The sequence below is a fragment of the Bufo bufo genome, chromosome 1, assembly GCF_905171765.1.
Source record: "Bufo bufo chromosome 1, aBufBuf1.1, whole genome shotgun sequence".
In the NCBI taxonomy this organism is placed as follows: Eukaryota; Metazoa; Chordata; class Amphibia; order Anura; family Bufonidae; genus Bufo; species Bufo bufo.
In genome coordinates, this window is record NC_053389.1 from 334,454,079 (window position 1) to 334,472,790 (window position 18,712).

The 18,712-nt window shown below is 45.8% G+C and overlaps 1 protein-coding gene and 1 pseudogene across 1 annotated transcript in view; both read right to left on the reverse strand.

The window, feature by feature from the left end:
* FSTL4 (follistatin like 4) overlaps window positions 1-18,712 on the reverse strand; it is an 860,919-nt gene that overhangs the window by 29,606 nt on the left and 812,601 nt on the right. The gene's annotated exons all lie outside the window — the stretch shown is intronic.
* On the reverse strand, window positions 4,147-4,324 carry LOC120987381 (annotated as a pseudogene).

Here is an 18,712-nt window from a genome sequence, read left to right on the forward strand (position 1 = left end):
GCATGTCTGGCACACAGTGTTGGGGCAAGGGTCCATCTGACCACTGATACCTGGTCTGCAAAGCACGGTCAGGGCAGGTATATCACCTACACTGCGTATTGGGTAAACCTGCTGACGGCTGCCAAGCATGTAATGCGTGGCTCTGCAGAGGAGTTGGTGACACCGCCACGACTTGCAGGCAGGCCTGCTGCCACCTTCTCTACTCCTCCTACTCCATCCTCTTCCATAACCTCCTCGGCTGAGTCCTCTTTTGCTGCTGCGTCTTGCTCCACATCAACGGCACCCTCCCAGCTCCCCAGGGGCTATTCCACATCCCGGATACGACAGTGTCACGCCGTCTTGGGGTTGACTTGCCTGAAAGCAGAGAGTCACACCGGACCAGCACTCCTGTCCGCCCTGAATGCACAGGTGGATCAGTGGCTGACTCCGCACCAACTGGAGATTGGCAAAGTGGTGTGTGACAACGGAAGCAATTTGTTGGCGGCATTGAATTTGGGCAAGTTTACATATGTGCCGTGCATGGCATATGTGTTGAATCTGATTGTACAACGCTTTGTGCATAAGTACCCAGGCTTACAGGACATCCTCAAGCAGGCCAGGAAGGTGTGTGGCCATTTAAAGCGTTCCTACACGGCCATGGCGCACTTTTCAGATATCCAGCGGCGAAACAACATGCCAGTGAGGCGCTTGATTTGCGACAGCCCGACACGTTGGAATTCAACACTCCTAATGTTCGACCGCCTGCTCCAACAAGAAAAAGCCGTCAACGAGTATTTGTATGACCGGGGTGCTAGGACAGCCTCTGCGGAGCTGGGAATTTTTTTGCCACGTTACTGGACGCTCATGCGCAATGCCTGTAGGCTCATGCGTCCTTTTGAGGAGGTGACAAACCTAGTCAGTCACACCGAAGGCACCATCAGCGACATCATCCCATTTGTTTTCTTCCTGGAGCGTGCCCTGCGAAGAGTGCTGGATCAATTTGCGATAGAACTTCTGGCCTGCACTGCTTCAAGTGTCCTGTCAGAAAGGACCTTCAGTGCAGCAGGAGGTATTGTCACTGAGAAGAGAAGTCGCCTAGGTCAAAAAAGTCTAGATTACCTCACCTTTATTAAGATGAATGAGGCATGGATCCCAAAGGGACTGACAGTAGGCGATACATTTGACTAATAAAGGCCTGGTGATGAGATGAGCTGCCTTGGGCTAAAAATGGTCCACACGCTGCTGTATTTTATCTCTGCATGCCGGATGACTTGCGTGACTTATCTGCCACCAACTAGGGTTCAAGCCAAAAGGTTTTAGTGCACTTTCTGCCTGGAAAACATCAATTTTCTGGCCGCTGCTACAGCATTTTTCAGGCATGTACATGTACATGCCTAATTTTTCTGGTCTCTGGTGCTGCACTGTGGCTGCAAAAACAAAACAAAAAAAAAGGCACATACATGTGTCAATTCCCCTTCGTGATCGTTACCTTGTTGTGGTGATGGGGCTTGCATATCACAATGAAGCGACCACCTCTATGAGTGTGTTGGCAATGGCAATGTTGGCACACCCCAGATGATAAGGTCGTTGCTTTATTGTGAACAGACCAAAAGCGATCGGCTGGATAATTTTGCATAGAAAAAACATAAATTTTCTTTGTGATCATCTAAGGTGATCATTAAAGCCTACTAGGCCAACAATGGGCCCACACTTTAGAATCATTGTTTTCTGGGTCACTTAACTGTCACTGAACTACCTCAGCACGACCATAGGTTTTGAAAAACCCCCATCGCCTGCAATCTCTCAAACGTGCACACGAGCACAGTCATCACTACACCAAGATTGACGCATAGAGGAATAAAATTTGTCATGAGTGTGTCAACTATTGACAACTCTTTGCGGTTGTCTAAAATCTATTCCATACACGTCCCCTGATAGGAGACGTAACAGGGATTAAACTGATAGGAATAGTACTACTTAAACACACCACTCATATTGGGATTGCACAGTACATTACACGACGCACGCGCAGTGCCCAAAATTGGAAGTAAGAGGACCGACCAAGCATCTTTTCCCATCTCCCGGTTCCTAAAATCTATTCCATACACGTCCCCTGATAGGGGACGTAACAGGGATTAAACTGATAGGAATAGTACTACTTAACACACCACTCATATCTGGTGGCACAGTACAGTGCACGGCGCACGCGCAGTGCCCCAAATCGGAACTAGGAGGACCAACCAAGCATCTTTTTCCATCTCCCGGTTCCTAAAATCTATTTCATACACCGGCCCCTGATAGGGGACGTAACTTATCCATTAATGTGGATAAGTGCAAAATAATGCACCTGGGGCGTAAAAACCCAAGAGCAGAATATAAAATCAGTGATACAGTCCTAACCTCAGTATCTGAGGAAAGGGATTTAGGGGTCATTATTTCAGAAGACTTAAAGGTAGGCAGACAATGTCATAGAGCATTAGGAAATGCTAGCAGAATGCTTGGGTGTATAGGGAGAGGCATTACCAGTAGAAAGAGGGAGGCGCTCATGCCGCTCTACAGAGCACTAGTGAGACCTCATTTGGAGTATTGTGCTCAGTAATGGAGACCATATCTCCAGAAGGATATTGATACTTTGGAGAGAGTTCCGAGAAGAGCTACTAAACTGGTACATGGATTGCAGGATAAAACTTACCAGGAAAGATTAAAGGACCTTAACATGTGTAGCTTGGAAGAAAGACGAGACAGAGGGGATATGATAGAAACTTTTAAATACATAAAGAGAATCAACAAGGTAAAAGAGGAGAGAATATTTAAAAGAAGAAAAACTGCTACAAGAGGACTTAGTTTTAAATTAGAGGGGCAAAGGTTTAAAAGTAATATCAGGAAGTATTACTTTACTGAGAGAGTAGTGGATGCATGGAATAGCCTTCCTGCAGAAGTGGTAGATGCAAATACAGTGAAGGAGTTTAAGCATGCATGGGATAGGCATAAGGCCATCCTTCATATAAGATAGGGCCAGGGGCTATCCATAGTACTCAGTATATTGGGCAGACTAGATGGGCCAAATGGTTCTTATCTGCAGACACATTCTATGTTTCTATGTTTCTATGTTTCTATTAAACTGATAGGAATAGTACTACTTAAACACACCACTCATATCTGGTGGCTCAGTACATTGCACGGCGCACGTGCCGTGCCCCAAATTGGAAGTAGGAGGACCGACCAAGCATCTTTTTCCATCTCCCGGTTCCTAAAATCTATTCCATACACGTCCCCTAATAAGGGACGTAACAGGGAGCAAACTAATAGGAATAGTACTACTTAACACACCTAATTATAATAATAATAATAATTATAATAATAATAATAATAATAATAGGGGACGTAACAGGGATTAAACTGATAGGAATAGTACTACTTAACACACTACTCATATCTGGTGGCACAGTACAATACACGGCGCACACGCAGTGCCCCAAATTGGAAGTAAGAGGACCGACCAAGCATCTTTTTCCATCTCCCGGTCCCTAAAATCTATTCCATACACGTCCCCTGATAGGGGACGTAACAGGGATTAAACTGATAGGAATAGTACTACTCAAACACACCACTCATATTGGGATTGCACAGTACATTACACGACGCACGCGCAGTGCCCAAAATTGGAAGTAAGAGGACCGACCAAGCATCTTTTTCCATCTCCCGGTTCCTAAAATCTATTCCATACACGTCCCCTGATAGGGGACGTAACAGGGATTAAACTGATAGGAATAGTACTACTTAAACACACCACTCATATCTGGTGGCACAGTATATTGCAAGGAGTACGCGCAGTGCCCCAAATTGGAAGTAAGAGGACCGACCAAGCATCCTTTTCCATCTCCTGGTTCCTAAAATCTATTCCATACACGTCCCCTGATAGGGGACGTAACAGGGATTAAACTGATAGGAATATTACTACTTAATCACACCACTCATATCTGGTGGCACAGTACATTGCAAGGCGTACGCGCAGTGCCCCAAATTGGAAGTAAGAGGACCGACCAAGCATCCTTTTCCATCTCCTGGTTCCTAAAATCTATTCCATACACGTCCCCTGATAGGGGACGTAACAGGGATTAAACTGATAGGAATATTACTACTTAATCACACCACTCATATCTGGTGGCACAGTACATTGCAAGGCGTACGCGCAGTGCCCCAAATTGGAAGTAAGAGGACCGACCAAGCATCTTTTTCCATCTCCCGGTTCCTAAAATCTATTCCATACACCGGCCCCTGATAGGGGACAAAACAGAGATTAAACTGTTAAGAACAGATTTTTTTTAATTAAAAAAAAAGAGGACAGCCTCTGCGGAGCTGGGTATTTTTTGGCCGCGTTACTGAACGCACAATGGCAGTAGGCTCATGCGTCCTTTTGCGGAGATGACAAACCTGGTCAGTCAAACCCAAGGCAACATCATCGACCTCATCCCATATGCGTTTTTTCTGGAGCGTGCCCTGCGAAGAGTGCTGGATCAGGCCATAGATGAGCATGAAGAGGAAGAGTTGTGGTCACCATCACCACCAGAAGCAGCCTTGTCGTTGTCGATTGCTGGACCTGCAGCAACGCAGAGAGAGGAGTCTGAAGAAGAGGAGTCAGAGGAGGAAGGTGGCTTTGAGGAGGTGGAAGACCAACCAGAGCAGGCGTCCCAGGGGGCTTGTTGTCACCTTTCGGGGACCCTTGGTGTTGTACGTGGCTGGGTGGAGGAAGAGACCTTCAATGACGTCAGTGAGGACAAGGAACGGGACATGACTAGCTTGGTATCCAACCTTGTGCAAATGGGGAGTTTGCGGTTGTGCAAATGGACTGTTTGCAGTTGTTTGCGGTTCGTTAAACGGGGAGTTTGATCTGTCACTGTGAAGTGGGCGTAACCCTTACACTACCTGATCGATACAACATCATACCTGATGTTTTCAAGCACGTTATTCGAAACAATTTAGGAATGTTAGGTGATTTATGCCCTTTATGGATTAAAACCCAACTCTGCGTCAACGACGTAATTTTCCATGGGAGTTTTGCCATGGATCCCCCTCCGGCAATGCTACAGTCCAGGTGTTAGTCCCCTTGAAACAACTTTTCCATCACTATTGTCCCTGTGGGTTTTAAAATTCGCCTGCCTATTGAAGTCTATGGCGGTTCGCCCGTTCGCGAACATTTGCGAAAATTCGCGTTCGCCGTTCGCAAACTGAAAATTTTATGTTCGCATCATCTCTACTGATGAGTAGCCTTCTTCACCCGCATAGTGAAGAAACTACTCACCACCAGCATCAGCAGCAGGTAGACCTGGAGCAGGACCTGAACCATCAAGTTGTGGCATATTTGAAGATCCGTTGGACTACAGGGTAGCCAAACTAGATTTGTGGCCGCAACTAGCAGAGTTTGCCCTGGAAAAGCTGTCCTGCCCGGCCAGTAGTGTGGCATCAGAGCGGGTGTTTAGTGCTGCGGGTGCCATAGTTACCCCAAGGAGAACTCGCCTGTCTACCCAAAATGTGGAGAGACTGACCTTTGTCAAGATGAATCAGGTGTGGATCAGCCATGATTTCCAACCACCAATTCCTGATGCATCAGACTAGATCATCCATGGTGCCACACCAACACTTACAAGAGAACAGTTTCTTCTTATTACCTGCCTCAGCTACTACTTTGATGCTGAAACCCGCCTGATGCCACACATCTGATGCCAAGGGCAATTTCTTTCACCCACCTTCGTCAGCGGGTACTGGTATTTCCACCCACCGCCCCACTCTGTTACCGGGTCACTTTGTGGTCTCCTGATGCAGCTGCTGCTGCCATCTCCAGACTATGTCACCTTGCCACTCTGTGGTATCCTCCTGATGCTGCTGCTGCTGTTACTACCATCTTCACATTATGTCACCTTGCCACTCTGTGGTCTTATCATGCTGCTGCCATATCCACACTATGTCACCTTGCCACTCTGTGGTCTCCTCCTGCTGCTGCCATCTCCACACTTTGTCACCTTGCCACTCTGTGGTGTCCTCATGCTGCTGCCATATCCACACTATGTCACCTTGCTACTCTGTGGTCTCCTCATGCTGCTGCCATCTCCACACAATGTCACCTTGCCACTCTGTGGTGTCCTCATGTTGCTGCCATATCCACACTATGTCACCTTGCCACTTTGTGGTGTCATCATGCTGCTGCCATCTCCACACTATGTCACCTTGCCACTCTGTGGTCTCCTCCTGCTGCTGCCATATCCCCACTATTTCACCTTGCCACTCTGTGGTCTCCTCCTGCTACTGCCATTTCCACAATATGTCACCTTGCCACTCTGTGGTCTCCTCATGCTGCTTCCACCTCACCACTATGTCATAGGTCCACTCTGTGGACTTCTCATGCTGTTCCACCCTCCCCACTTCATGACTGGTCCACTATTTTGGCTTTTGGCCCAGCTGACATTATTAATTTGACCTTTCTTCTGATCTGTCAGAAGAAAGGAAAAATGAGACGCACAATGGATCCTGTCTGTGTAGCAGCTGTAAGGCCTGTATGGTCCCATCAAAATTGGCTTATGATTTGGTAGCCAAAAGCAGGAGTGGGTACAAAACACAGAAGACATGTAAATATTCCATTAATGTGTCATCTCTGTTTTACATCCACTGCTGTTTTTTTTTAGCTTTAGCAATACTGATGGGTTATTGAGCAAATGCTGACCGAGTTAAGGTGTATGCTCCACAGACAGGATCAGTTTCTTGTAGGTTATTGTTCTGACTGATCAGAGGCATCCTCCATTGTATGCATTTTTGCTGGGGATTGCCATTAGCAGCGGACCACAAGTGCAGGATCTGCCCCCCCGGTATAGATGCACCACCGCATATGGGGTTGAGCACTTCCTGCTTTTTAATACAACGCCAATTTGTAGTTTGCATTTTGAATTTTTTGGAGGTGTAGAAACTTCTAGTCTGAATGTGCCTTTATTTCCATCTACAGGCAGCATTCTGGTGCACATGTGAGGCCCGGGCTATATCAGCCAGTCTTGGGTGGGGCTCAGAGCTCTCTGCCTCCTCCCATTGTATGCATGGTCACATGCTGAAGGTTACTGGGAGATTGCTTTGAGTCGGACCTTGCGCTCCTGTAATTCGCCCACTGGCTCCTGGTATTGCCCACATGGCCCATTTAGGTTTAGCGTTAGGTGCCGAGCTACTTGAGAAACCTTGGCGCGGTGCTCGGGCTCAGACATGTCCTCACATAGGACATGTTGGCTAATCTCTCAATTTTAACACCAGTTTGAGGGCTTAGTAAGACCGCAGAGTGCACCTGTCTTTGTTTTTGTTATATTATATATACTGTTTATCACATCCACACATTTGCTATCCTGTGTAGGATGTCCATTGTGGTACTTGTGGTCCGCTGCAGGCATCCTCCATTGTATGCATTTTTGCTGGGGATTGCCATTAGCAGCGGACCACAAGTGCAGAATCTGCCCCCCCGGTATAGATGCACCACTGCATATGGGGTTGAGCACTTCCTGCTTTCTAATACCACGCCAATTTGTAGTTTGCATTTTGATCAGAGGAAGGGCAAATTAATCAGTGATGTCAACACAAACGTACTACTGACACCGTCTCCACTATGTCAGGGGGGCTCTACTTGTATATGTGATTAATAGAACAGGTTCTGTTGACATCGATGTGGAATCAGCTGGTGACGGTGTGAAAGGAGTGCGCTTCTTCTTGACGCTAACATCGACTGCCCAATTTTGGCCCTGTGACTGCCCAAATAAGTGAAGTATGCAGTGATTCTAAGAGCGACGCCTGTCATCTGCATGTCAAACTTAGTCATGAGCGGCAGGGGCAATATTCAAATTTGCAATATTTGTACGTCATAAATTCGCAAATTCATGAATTCACGATTATTTTCTTGAGTGCAATACAGGCGTGGATCACTTTTGCTACATTTTCCAAGCTGCTAGAAGTTTTCTGAGACTGGAGAAAATGGTTGTCATGGCAGAACATTAAAAATGGCTTTATATGCAGATAGAGTGCTCCAATATATTCACAATTGCACTAATGAAGTGAATATTTTGGCTCAATACGTGAAACTTCACATTTTACCAGGTCTGACTACATGTTACTGATTGGTGCACTATGTATTGTTGTGACATCACAGCACTATGTCTGCAGCATGTATGTATGGACAGCAGAACCTATCACACTACCTAACTCACTGCACTGCAACAGCTACACTATATCACAATATAACCTACACTGACTATCTCCCACTAACTATCTGTATTATATATATAAGCTATCTAACTATCTATCTAATGTAATGATTGGAAAGCACAGAGCACAGCAATGACACTGCTGTCTCTCTCAGAACTCCAAAAAACTATAGAAAATGGCTGCTGGGGAGGTTCTTATATACAGTTGCAAGAAAAAGTATGTAAATCCTTTGGAATGATATGGATTTTTGCACAAATTGGTCATAAAATGTGATCTGATCTTCATCTAAGTCACAACAATAGACAATCACAATCTGCTTAAACTAATGACACACAAAAATTTTTATGTTACCATGTTTTTATTGAACACACCATGTAAACATTCACAGTGCAGGTGGAAAAAGTATGTTAACCTTGGATTTAATAACTGTTTGAACCTCCTTTGGCAGCAATAACTTCAACCAAACGTATCCTGTAGTTGCAGATCAGACGTGCACAACAGTCAGGAGTAATTTTTGACCATTCCTCTTTACAGAACTGTTTTAGTTCAGCAATATTCTTGCGATGTCTGGTGTGAATCGCTTTCTTGAGGTCATGCCACAGCATCTCAATCGGGTTTAGGTAAGGACTGTGACTGGGCCACTCCAGAAGGCATATTTTCTTCTGTTTAAGCCATTCTGTTGTTGATTCACTTCTATGCTTTGGGTCGTTGTCCTGTTGCAACACCCATCTTCTGTTGAGCTTCAGCTGGTTGATAGATGGCCTTAAGTTCTCCTGCAAAATGTCTTGATAAACTTGAGAATTCATTTTTCCTTCGATGACAGTATTTTACATATCGTAGATTCGCTAACAGGGATATTAGCATATGCCAGAGACTTTTGTAAGTCTTTAGCTGACAACTCTAGGATTCTTCTTCACCTCATTGAAAAGTCTGCGCTGTGCTCTTGCAGTCATCTTTACAAGACAGCCACTCCTAGGGAGAGTAGCAGCAGTGCTGAACTTTCTCCATTTATAGACAATTTGTCTTACCGTGGACTGATGAACAGCAAGGCTTTTGGAGATACTTTTAGAACCCTTTCCAGCTTTATACAGGTCAACAATTCTTAATCGTAGGTGTTCTGAGAGCTCTTTTGTGCAAGGCATCATTCACATCAGGCAATGCTTCTTGTGAAAATCAAACCCAGAACTGGTGTGTGTTTTTTATGGGGCAGGGCAGCTGTAACCAACACCTCCAATCTCATCTCATTGATTGGACTCCAGTTGGCTGACACTTCACCCCAATTAGCTCTTGGAGATGTCATTAGTCTAGGGGTTCACATACTTTTTCCACCTGCACTGCGAATGTTTACATGGTGTGTTTAATAAAAACATGGTAACATTTAATTCTTTGTGTGTTATTAGTTTAAGCAGACTGTGATTGTCTATTGTTGTAACTTAGATGAAGATCAGATCACATTTTATGACCAATTTGTGCAGAAATCCATATCATTCCAAAGGGTTCACATACTTTTTCTTGCAACTGTAGTAAGGGATAGGCTAGGCAACTTTCCTATTGGTTGCTAGGGATGTACCTAAGCTCAGACAAAGACATTGTAGCCTTCTCATTGGCCCTCAAGAAAGAAGCAGGGAGGGATCATGGGTTCAGATGAAAAAAAATCTAGAATATTCAAAAATACGAATATATATCACTATATTCTAAATATTAGCGAATTCTTGAAGTGCCGATATTCGCGATTAATATTCGCGATTTGAATTTTCGCACCCAACAGTAGTCATACTGAATTACAGTATTATTTCACTAGCAAAGCAGACTCCCTATGCATGTTATTGCAAGGCTAATCTAATTTTTTTTCAATTCACTCATCTCTAATCATAAAACATCAATATTTAACACATCTGAAGATCTGTGTTTATTTCTGCATTTTCTTCGTCTCTTATGTACATGATTTTCTAAAAAAGGTTTCTTGGTCTCTTGGTGCAATATATCCAGTATTAATTTTTAAGGGAGAGTTGAGTAAAATGCTACTATACACATCTGATGGCTTATCTCCATTGAGAATAAATTATTAGAGATTAAACATTCAACACATCTAATTCATATTTCATCCGACATCATCCACCAAGCATAGTCAGTAGACCCCATACAAAAGATAGTCAGGTTTGGCAGACTTCATTTAGGTCAATCCTATGATTCATCAGATATATGTGGTTACATTGTGTCTAAGTCTTAATATATTCATGTATTGTAAGGACATAAATAATTTTAGATTAGTAGCCTTAAAATGTTAATTCCTACACACAAATATGAAATAATGTTCTTGCTGTCTGACGCTTTTTTAGTTTATTTTCACTGACTCTCAATAATCAATTTGCAGGGGTTTAACAAACTTTGTAAGTTGGCCTTATAAATTCTCAAAGGGAATGTATGTTTCACTTCCAGTAATAACAGAAAGACTGTTGCTGCATATTTTATAGTATCATAAATTAACTTTACTTAATAACAGAAATATATCTTCTGTGTAATAAGAGCAGAGGAGCAGTATAAATGATAGCAAATTACTTACATGGAAAGGATGACTGCATGTAATCCCCTTAGATAGGAATAGAAATTATTTAATGCTCAGTTTCTACTTTGTAATATCTTGTACATTTGTTTGTATGTTCAGTAAATTAGGAATACCCGTTTTTATTGCTATTCATAGATATGCTGAAATTAGAGTAATTTGGTTAGATAAGGAATATGCGTTTATCAATTTCCAAAAAGCCAGCGTGACTCTTGTATGTTAAATTAAGTGCTATGTTTCAAAATCTGAAATAGAAAGTGTATTGCAGTCATTTTGGTGCCTGCTGCCCTATCATTCTGTAATACAAATTCTGTGTTGCATTCTACTCATTCATCTAATTGCTCCCACATAGTCACTTCAGATATATTTCTAGTTGAGAAAGTTTTAAGCGAAATATTCCTGAACTCTGCCATCGCATATTAATTTACTCACAAACCTATCATATCTGTATAGTGTAAAGCATATGAGCAAAAAAAATCTTATGGAATGTCCTAGACTCATGACTGATGATTAGAGATGAGTGAATCGAAGCTGACGAAGTGGCATTCAATCCGAATTTCAGGAAAAGTTTTAGTTGAAAAACAAATGTGAATTTCCTCACACTTCGTGGTAACGAATCACAATTTTTCCTAAAATGGCAGCTACAATGGCGGCTACAAGTGTGAGAACATGGGGCAAGGAACTCTGGGAAGGCGGGCTAACCCATAATGCCATGCATGCAGCCAATCAGCACCCAGCCAGCCCTGTGATGTCACAACCCTATAAATACCCGCAGGCATCTTGGATTCAGACATTTTACAGTGTTCTGAGTGCAGGGACAGTCGTTGCAGGCGCTAGGGAGAGTTATACTGAAACCCTCATTGTGAAAAAAAATAGCGATTTTAAGTGCAGGGAAACATTATTCAAATTGCAGCGAAACAATAGGGAGGAATTATTTCACAGCATCTGAGTGCAGGGAGAGACGTCTGAAGTTGCTAGGCTCTGGCATGCCAACAATTTGTTCTTGTTATTGGGATGCTATGTTGAAAAGCCTTTAGTAGCTTATATCTGTGGAAAAAATATATATATACGCATTTCACTTCTGCAGTTATTTGTGTTGAAAAAGTTTAGTGGCCTATTTCAGTACAAAAAGGAAAAATATATACGCATTTCACTTCTGAAGTTATATGTGGTGAAAGCGTTCAGTGTCCTATTTCAGTACAAAAAGGAAAAAAATATATGCACTTCACTGTTGCATTTATTTGTGGTGAATGAGTTTAGTAGCCTATTTCAGTACAAATATAAAAATATATACGCATTTCACTTCTGCAGTTATATGCAGTTATATGCGGTGAAAGCGTTCAGTGTCCTATTTCAGTACAAAAAGGAAAAAAAATATACACACTTCACTGGTGCATTTATTTTTGCTAAAAGCGTTTAGTGGCCTATTTCAGTACAAAAAGAAAAATATATTCTCTGTTCACTTCTGCAGTTATTTGCGTTGATAGCGTTTAGTGGCCAATTTCAGTACAGAAAGAAAAATATATATGCACTTTACTGGTGCATTTATTTGTAGTAAAAGCGTTTAGTAGCCTATTTCAGTACAAAAAGAAAAATATTTTTGTCGCTTTTAGGGGTGTTTTAATTTGATTTTAATTTATTTAGTTCAGGTAAAAAGCTGTGGGCTCGGCTCCACTTTTCAGCGTGGACGAGCTACTAGAGGACAGTCAGCAGCTACTGGCCAGCCAAGATGTGAAGGAGACATCCGCTGCTTCCTCCGCTAGGCGGGCAAGTAGTGATAAGGAGAGTGGAATGGGAGGTGGTGTTGCGAGTGGTCAGGTTCCTGACCCAGAGACCATTGAGGAGGACATCAGTGATGTGCAGACACTACTCGATGATGATGAAGCCAATCGCACTTGGGAGCCGAGTGATGAAGGGGCTTCATCATCATCGGGAGAAGAGGGTGGCAGCTTGCCCGTGAGCCAGCAAGTCGATAGGGTGTCCGGGAGTCAGCAGGGTGACAGCAGTGGGAGGTCGGGAGCCAAACATGCCCGTGGTAGACCACCTGCTTCGCAGCAGCCTACCTGCCCGGGAAGTAGTGGTGCAGGGGTTCACGGAGCCAGCAGCGGTAGAAGTCATTCAGTGCGGACTGTTGGGGGAAAAATCACGTACTCGGCGGTATGGCAGTTTTTGGTTAAGCCGCTGGAGGAGGTAAACGTTGCCATATGTAGAATATGTGGGTAGAAGGTGAAGCATGGCCAGGGTGCCAATGTTGGCACCACGGCCCTGCGTCAACATATGCAGCGTCGCGATACAGTGGCCTGAGAGAACCGTGGCTCCGATGTGGTGGACCAGCCTTTCCGCAACAACCGCTGCATCACCCAGTGGCACGCACCCGGTTTCAGACAGTCAAGGCTCCACCACCTCAGCCAAAGGGAGCTGTCTGTCATTCCCATATTCTGCTGGTCCAGATGCTCCTGCTACTCCTCCTCCTACTCCTCGTCAGTCATTCCATCAGCAATCGATCACCAAAGCGATTGCCAAGAGACAGCAGTATGCGTGCATGCACCCAACGGTGCAAAAGCTGAACGTGCTCCTGTCCAAGTTGCTGGTGCTGCAGTCCCTCTCTTTCTAAGTGGTGTACTCTGCACCTTTCAGAGAAATGATGGCTTTTGCCGAGCCGAGGTGGAGAGTCCTAATCCATCATTTCTTTGTGAAAAAGGCAGTACCAGCCCTGCACAAATATGTAGAACAGAAGGTGGGCCAGTCCTTGAGCCTGTCGGTGTCTGCCAAAGTACACAGCATCGCCAATGTGTGGAGCTGTAACTACAGTCAGGGACAGTACATGTCCTTTACGGCCCACTAGGTAAATGTGGTTGTCACGGCCTTTGGTGTGCACCGTGACACGCTTGCTGTGCATGCTGTTGCCAGTGACATCGTTTTGTGGTTGCAGCATTTAGGTGCCTCCTCCTTTTTCCTGGGGCCTTCCCTGTCTGGTGCCGGAGGGGTTAATTATCTAGCTGGTGGGGATTTAGGTGTGGCCACTAGGTTTATATTATCTGTGGCCTGTTGGCTAGGGTCAGTTTTCCTCCAGCCTTGCTGTGTGCTGGAGCTGTGTTCCTGTCCGGCCTCTACCATCTGCCCAGTGCTTGAGGGCCACCTTGTGGAACATACTGTCATGGTGGGGAGTGGGGAAAACCCCCCACCGAACAATGGGAAGCAGATGGGAAAACAACTAGGCCGGAGGCTGGGATAAGGGAGCAGGTCACCTCCTATAGCATGTCTAATGCTTGCCCTAACTCCTCACAGTATAAGCGGACCTGGATGGTAGGACGGCTCATACCCAGAACCTAGGACCCTGAGTCGCCCTGAAAATCCCTCAAATAAAGAAAGGGCAGAGACGACCTGTTCATCCCAGACACGGATGAACAGGAGTCTCCACCAGCCTTGCTGCAAGGAAAAAGTGGAGAATGTATACAGTAACTGGATCAGCAGGTAAGCACACCATACAACACACTTACCTGCTGCAGCAAAACCGACTGGAACCTGAGCATGAGTACTGATGCCCACACACCATACAGGATACAGTACAAACAACCACACCCAGGTATCAAGCACACCAGTTACTGCCTGGAAACCCCCATGGCGTCCCCAGGCAGAGAAGCATACAGACTTGTAGTTCCCCCTCCGGGGAACCCTGACACCCCCTTTCGGAGGATATGCGACTACCAGGGGAAATGTCTAGCAAACATGCTGGAAGACAGACACCCACAAGCCAGACATGTAATGACCACTGGACATACAACAGACCCTGCACATAACCCATACTAAACATAGATACAAGGGAAGGAAAAGACATAGGGAACATAGGGGAGACATCAAGATGAGATTAATGTTACGAAAGGTGGCCCTCAAGCACTGGGCAGATGGTAGAGGCCGGGCAGGAGCACAGCTCTAGCACACAGCAAAGCTGTAGTAAAACTGACCCCAGCCAACAGGCCACAGGCAATATAAACCTAGTGGCCGCACCCAGGACACACCTAAATCCCCACCAGCTAGATAATTAACCCCTCCGGCACCAGACAGGGAAGGCCCCAGGAGAAAGGAGGAGGCACCTAAATGCTGCAACCACAAAACGAGAAAGGAAACACGCACAATATCTGAGAGATACCACTGATTTCAAGGAAGGGCGCCTTTTTGATTATAGGGCAAGACTAGCTAGGAGCCTGGAAGCTGAGACTGAGGCCTCCTCATCTGAATGTGGTACTGATACAGAGGGTTCCCGGACTGGTAGTTCGTATCCCCAGCCCCCCAGATCATCAAGGGGTTATTTAATAGGGGGAAACCACGTAGAGGCAGGGGCGCTCAGTCCAGGGGTAATTTTTTAGGTCAGGGCCCTTCCCCGTCGACATATCATACATGGGGTTTGTACGAATTCCCTAGTGGACACCCCTGTGGATCTAGACTAATAGGCTTGTGTCTCTCTTTGCATTGAGACCATAGGTGTGTATGTGTATTGACACACCGTTGTTTGCCTCTCCTCCCCCGTATCCAAGGGGCTGTAATTGGCTTTGGTCTCAGAAAAGTGTGGCAATTGGCTGTCTATTATTTCACTCACTGAACCGATATGTACAGTACAGTGTCACGGATGGTGTACAGGAAACAAGACAATACCATATAAACAATGTCTCTCTGGATCCACAACTAAGGAACAAAGGGAGACCCCTGCAATAGACCTGCCGCTCTCCCTCACTGCTCAGCCTATGCGAACACCCCAAAGGTGGATGGGCGCATATCCACGTTCCTCGGCTATCTATTACCTGAAGACCCTACAATAGTGAGGGGACACGACCACCGGCTCCCTACACTGACACGGAGGGAGTCAGGGTCACCTGGATCCAGAAAAGACAAAATCATAAATACATAAACAGCACTTATCTTGCAGACGAGTGACGACTGAGAACTGGAAACAGCATGCACACACACTACTATCAGCCGCACACTACTGCATTATGGGGAGGAATTTGAAGGGTAGCAATTAGTCCAACAGCATGACAGCTGAGATAGACTAACGAGATGAGAAACTAAACCAAAACAAAGAAATTCAAGGAGGAGGATCTGAGAAGCTCCTGTGAGCGCTTCTCAGCTGTCTGGCTGTGACATACAGTGTTAAAGGGATTCTGTCACCTGGATTTTAGTGACAGAGCTTTTAACATAATCACATCAGTCTGCTCGTTTTGTATTAAAATATACTAGTATTACTGCCCTAAGTGTTGTTCTTTTTTCTATAAAATTGATTTTATTAATATGGTAATTACCTGAGTAAGGAGCCCAAGGGGCTGTCCCTCCGGCCAATGGAGCCCAGACGCGCCCCTTCTCCTGGAGCCCAGCACCGCCCCACTGCTAATTTATTCACTCCTCATTGCCGGCTGACGCATGTGCAGTGCATCCTGTGAGGCCGATTCCAGGCGCTGACATGTGTATCCACGGAATGCGTTCACTGAGCCATAGGCTTGCGCAAGAAATCGAATGGCTTTCTCCCCGACAACTCAAAATCGGAACCATGGTGACCAACAAAGGGAAGAACATTGTGTCGGCTATGCTTAAAGGAGGGATGAGCCATGCGCCCTGCATGGCATACGTGTTCAATCTGGCTGTCAAGTGGTTCCTGAAGTATTCCACCCATCTGCAAGACATCCTAAAAATGGGCAGGAAACTTTGCATGCACTTCAGCCACTAGTACATTGCAAAGCACACCCTCCTAGAGCTGCAGCGGCACAACGGCATCCCCCAACATAGGCTGATATGCAACATTTGGAATACCACACTCCATATGTTGGACCGACTATATGAACAGAGAAAGGCAATAAACAAATTCTTGATGATACAGACAGAGGTACTCCCCTGTGTAACTTTGATGTTAGCCAGTGGCAGCTCATCCGTGACACATGCCGTTTGCTCTGGTCTTTTGAGGACGCCACGTTATTTGTCAGTCGCCAGGACTACGAGAAGAACAGCGTCATTCCACTGCTTCATGTCCTGGAACAGATGGTGGTAACAATGGCTGGTCAGAGGACTGGAGACGTGGCGCCTCTATCTCACGGCCACATGAGCCTTGTGGGTCCTGAACTGGAAGAGTAGGAGGAGGGGAAGGAGGACATTGGAGCACAGCCAATGTGTAGCGAAATGGTTGGTTTTTTAACTCAGGTTACAGGAGAGGAGGAGCAGGAGCAGCCAGAGGAGCTACAAGGCGATGAGGAAGATGAGACAGAGGACCCGGACACACTGTGGCAGTATGCAGTGGAGATGGAGGCACGGAGTCCCTCCGAGTCACTTGCACAAATGGCTTGATGTATGCTCACTTGCTTGCGTAGTGACAGCTGAATTGTCACCATTCGGCAGAGGGATGACTTCTGGCTTTCCACCCTGTTGGACCCTCGCTACCGGTCCAGAATGGGGGCCTATTTTACACCCACTGAGAGGGAGGACAAACTGAACTACTACAGAGACATCCGATGTAGTCAGTTGGCCGCTGCCTATCTGCGCAATCGTCCATCCTCTCGCAGGTCTGACCGCGGGGGCCCTCTGTGCTCATGTTCCACTGCTGCTGGGGTGGGGTGGGGTGGCAGGAGCAGTACCAGCTCCATCAGCAGCAGCCTATGTCTACAGTCACTGATGAGTAGCTTTCTTCACCCTTATAGTGAAGAAACTACTCACCAGCAGCAGCAGGTAGACCTGGAGCAGGACCTGAACCAGCAGGTGGTGGTATACTTGGACAGCACCCTGCAAACCCACATTGAAGATCCGCTCGATTACTGAGCAGCCAAACTGGATTTGTGGCAGAGTTTGCACTGGAAAAGCTGTCCTGCCCGGCCAGTAGTGTGGCATCAGAGCGGGTGTTTAGTGCGGCGGGGGCCATAGTTACCCCAAGGAGAACTCACCTGTCCACCCAAAATGTGGAGAGACTGACCTTTGTAAAGATAAATCAGGCGTGGATAAGCCAGGATTTCCAACCACCAATTCCTGATGCATCAGACTAGATCATCCATGGTGTCTCACCAACACTTTGATAAAAGAGACCGTTTTCTTCTGGCTACCTGCCTCAGCTACTACTCTGAGGCTGCCACCCGCCTGATGCCACACATCTGATGCCAAGTGCTTCTTCTTTCACCCATCTTCGTCAGTGGGTACTGGCATTGCCACCCACCGCCCCACTCTGTCACTTTGCGGTCTCCTGATGCAGCTGCTGCTGCCATCTCCACACTATGTCACCTTGCCACTCCACACTATGTCACCTTGCCACTCTGTGGTGTCCTCCTGCTGCTGCCACCTCCACAATCTCTCGTCGTCGTGCCACTCTGTGGTCTAATCATGCTGCTGCGACCTCCACAATATCTCGTCTTCCTGCTACTCTGGCCTCCTCATGCTGCTGACACCTCCACACTTTGCAGTCGTGCCACTCTGTGGCCTCCTCATGCTGCTTCCACCTCCACAATCTTTCGTCATCGTGCCAGTCTGTGGCCTCCTGATGCTGCCGCCACCTCCAGACTCTGTTATTGGGCCACTCTGTGGTCTCCTCATGCTGCTTCCACCTCACCCCTATGTCATACTACGCCAAAATATTTGCATCATTAGTGCTGATTAGTGCAATCGAGAATATATTTGAGCACTCTATCTGCATATAAAGCCATTTAAATTGTTCTCTCGTGCCAACCATTTTCTCCAGTCTCAGGAAACGTCTAGCATCTTGCAAAAATGTAGCAAAAGTGACCCATGCCTGTATTGCGCGCTTATTCCGTGAATATTACGTTGCCGATTTTTGCAATCAAGAAAATAATAGCGAATTCGAGAATATATGACGAATATTCTACAAAATATTTGCGAAATATCGCGAATTCGAATATGGTCCCTGCCACTCATCACTATTGGCCACTCCATTGACTGGTACCACACATAGGCACG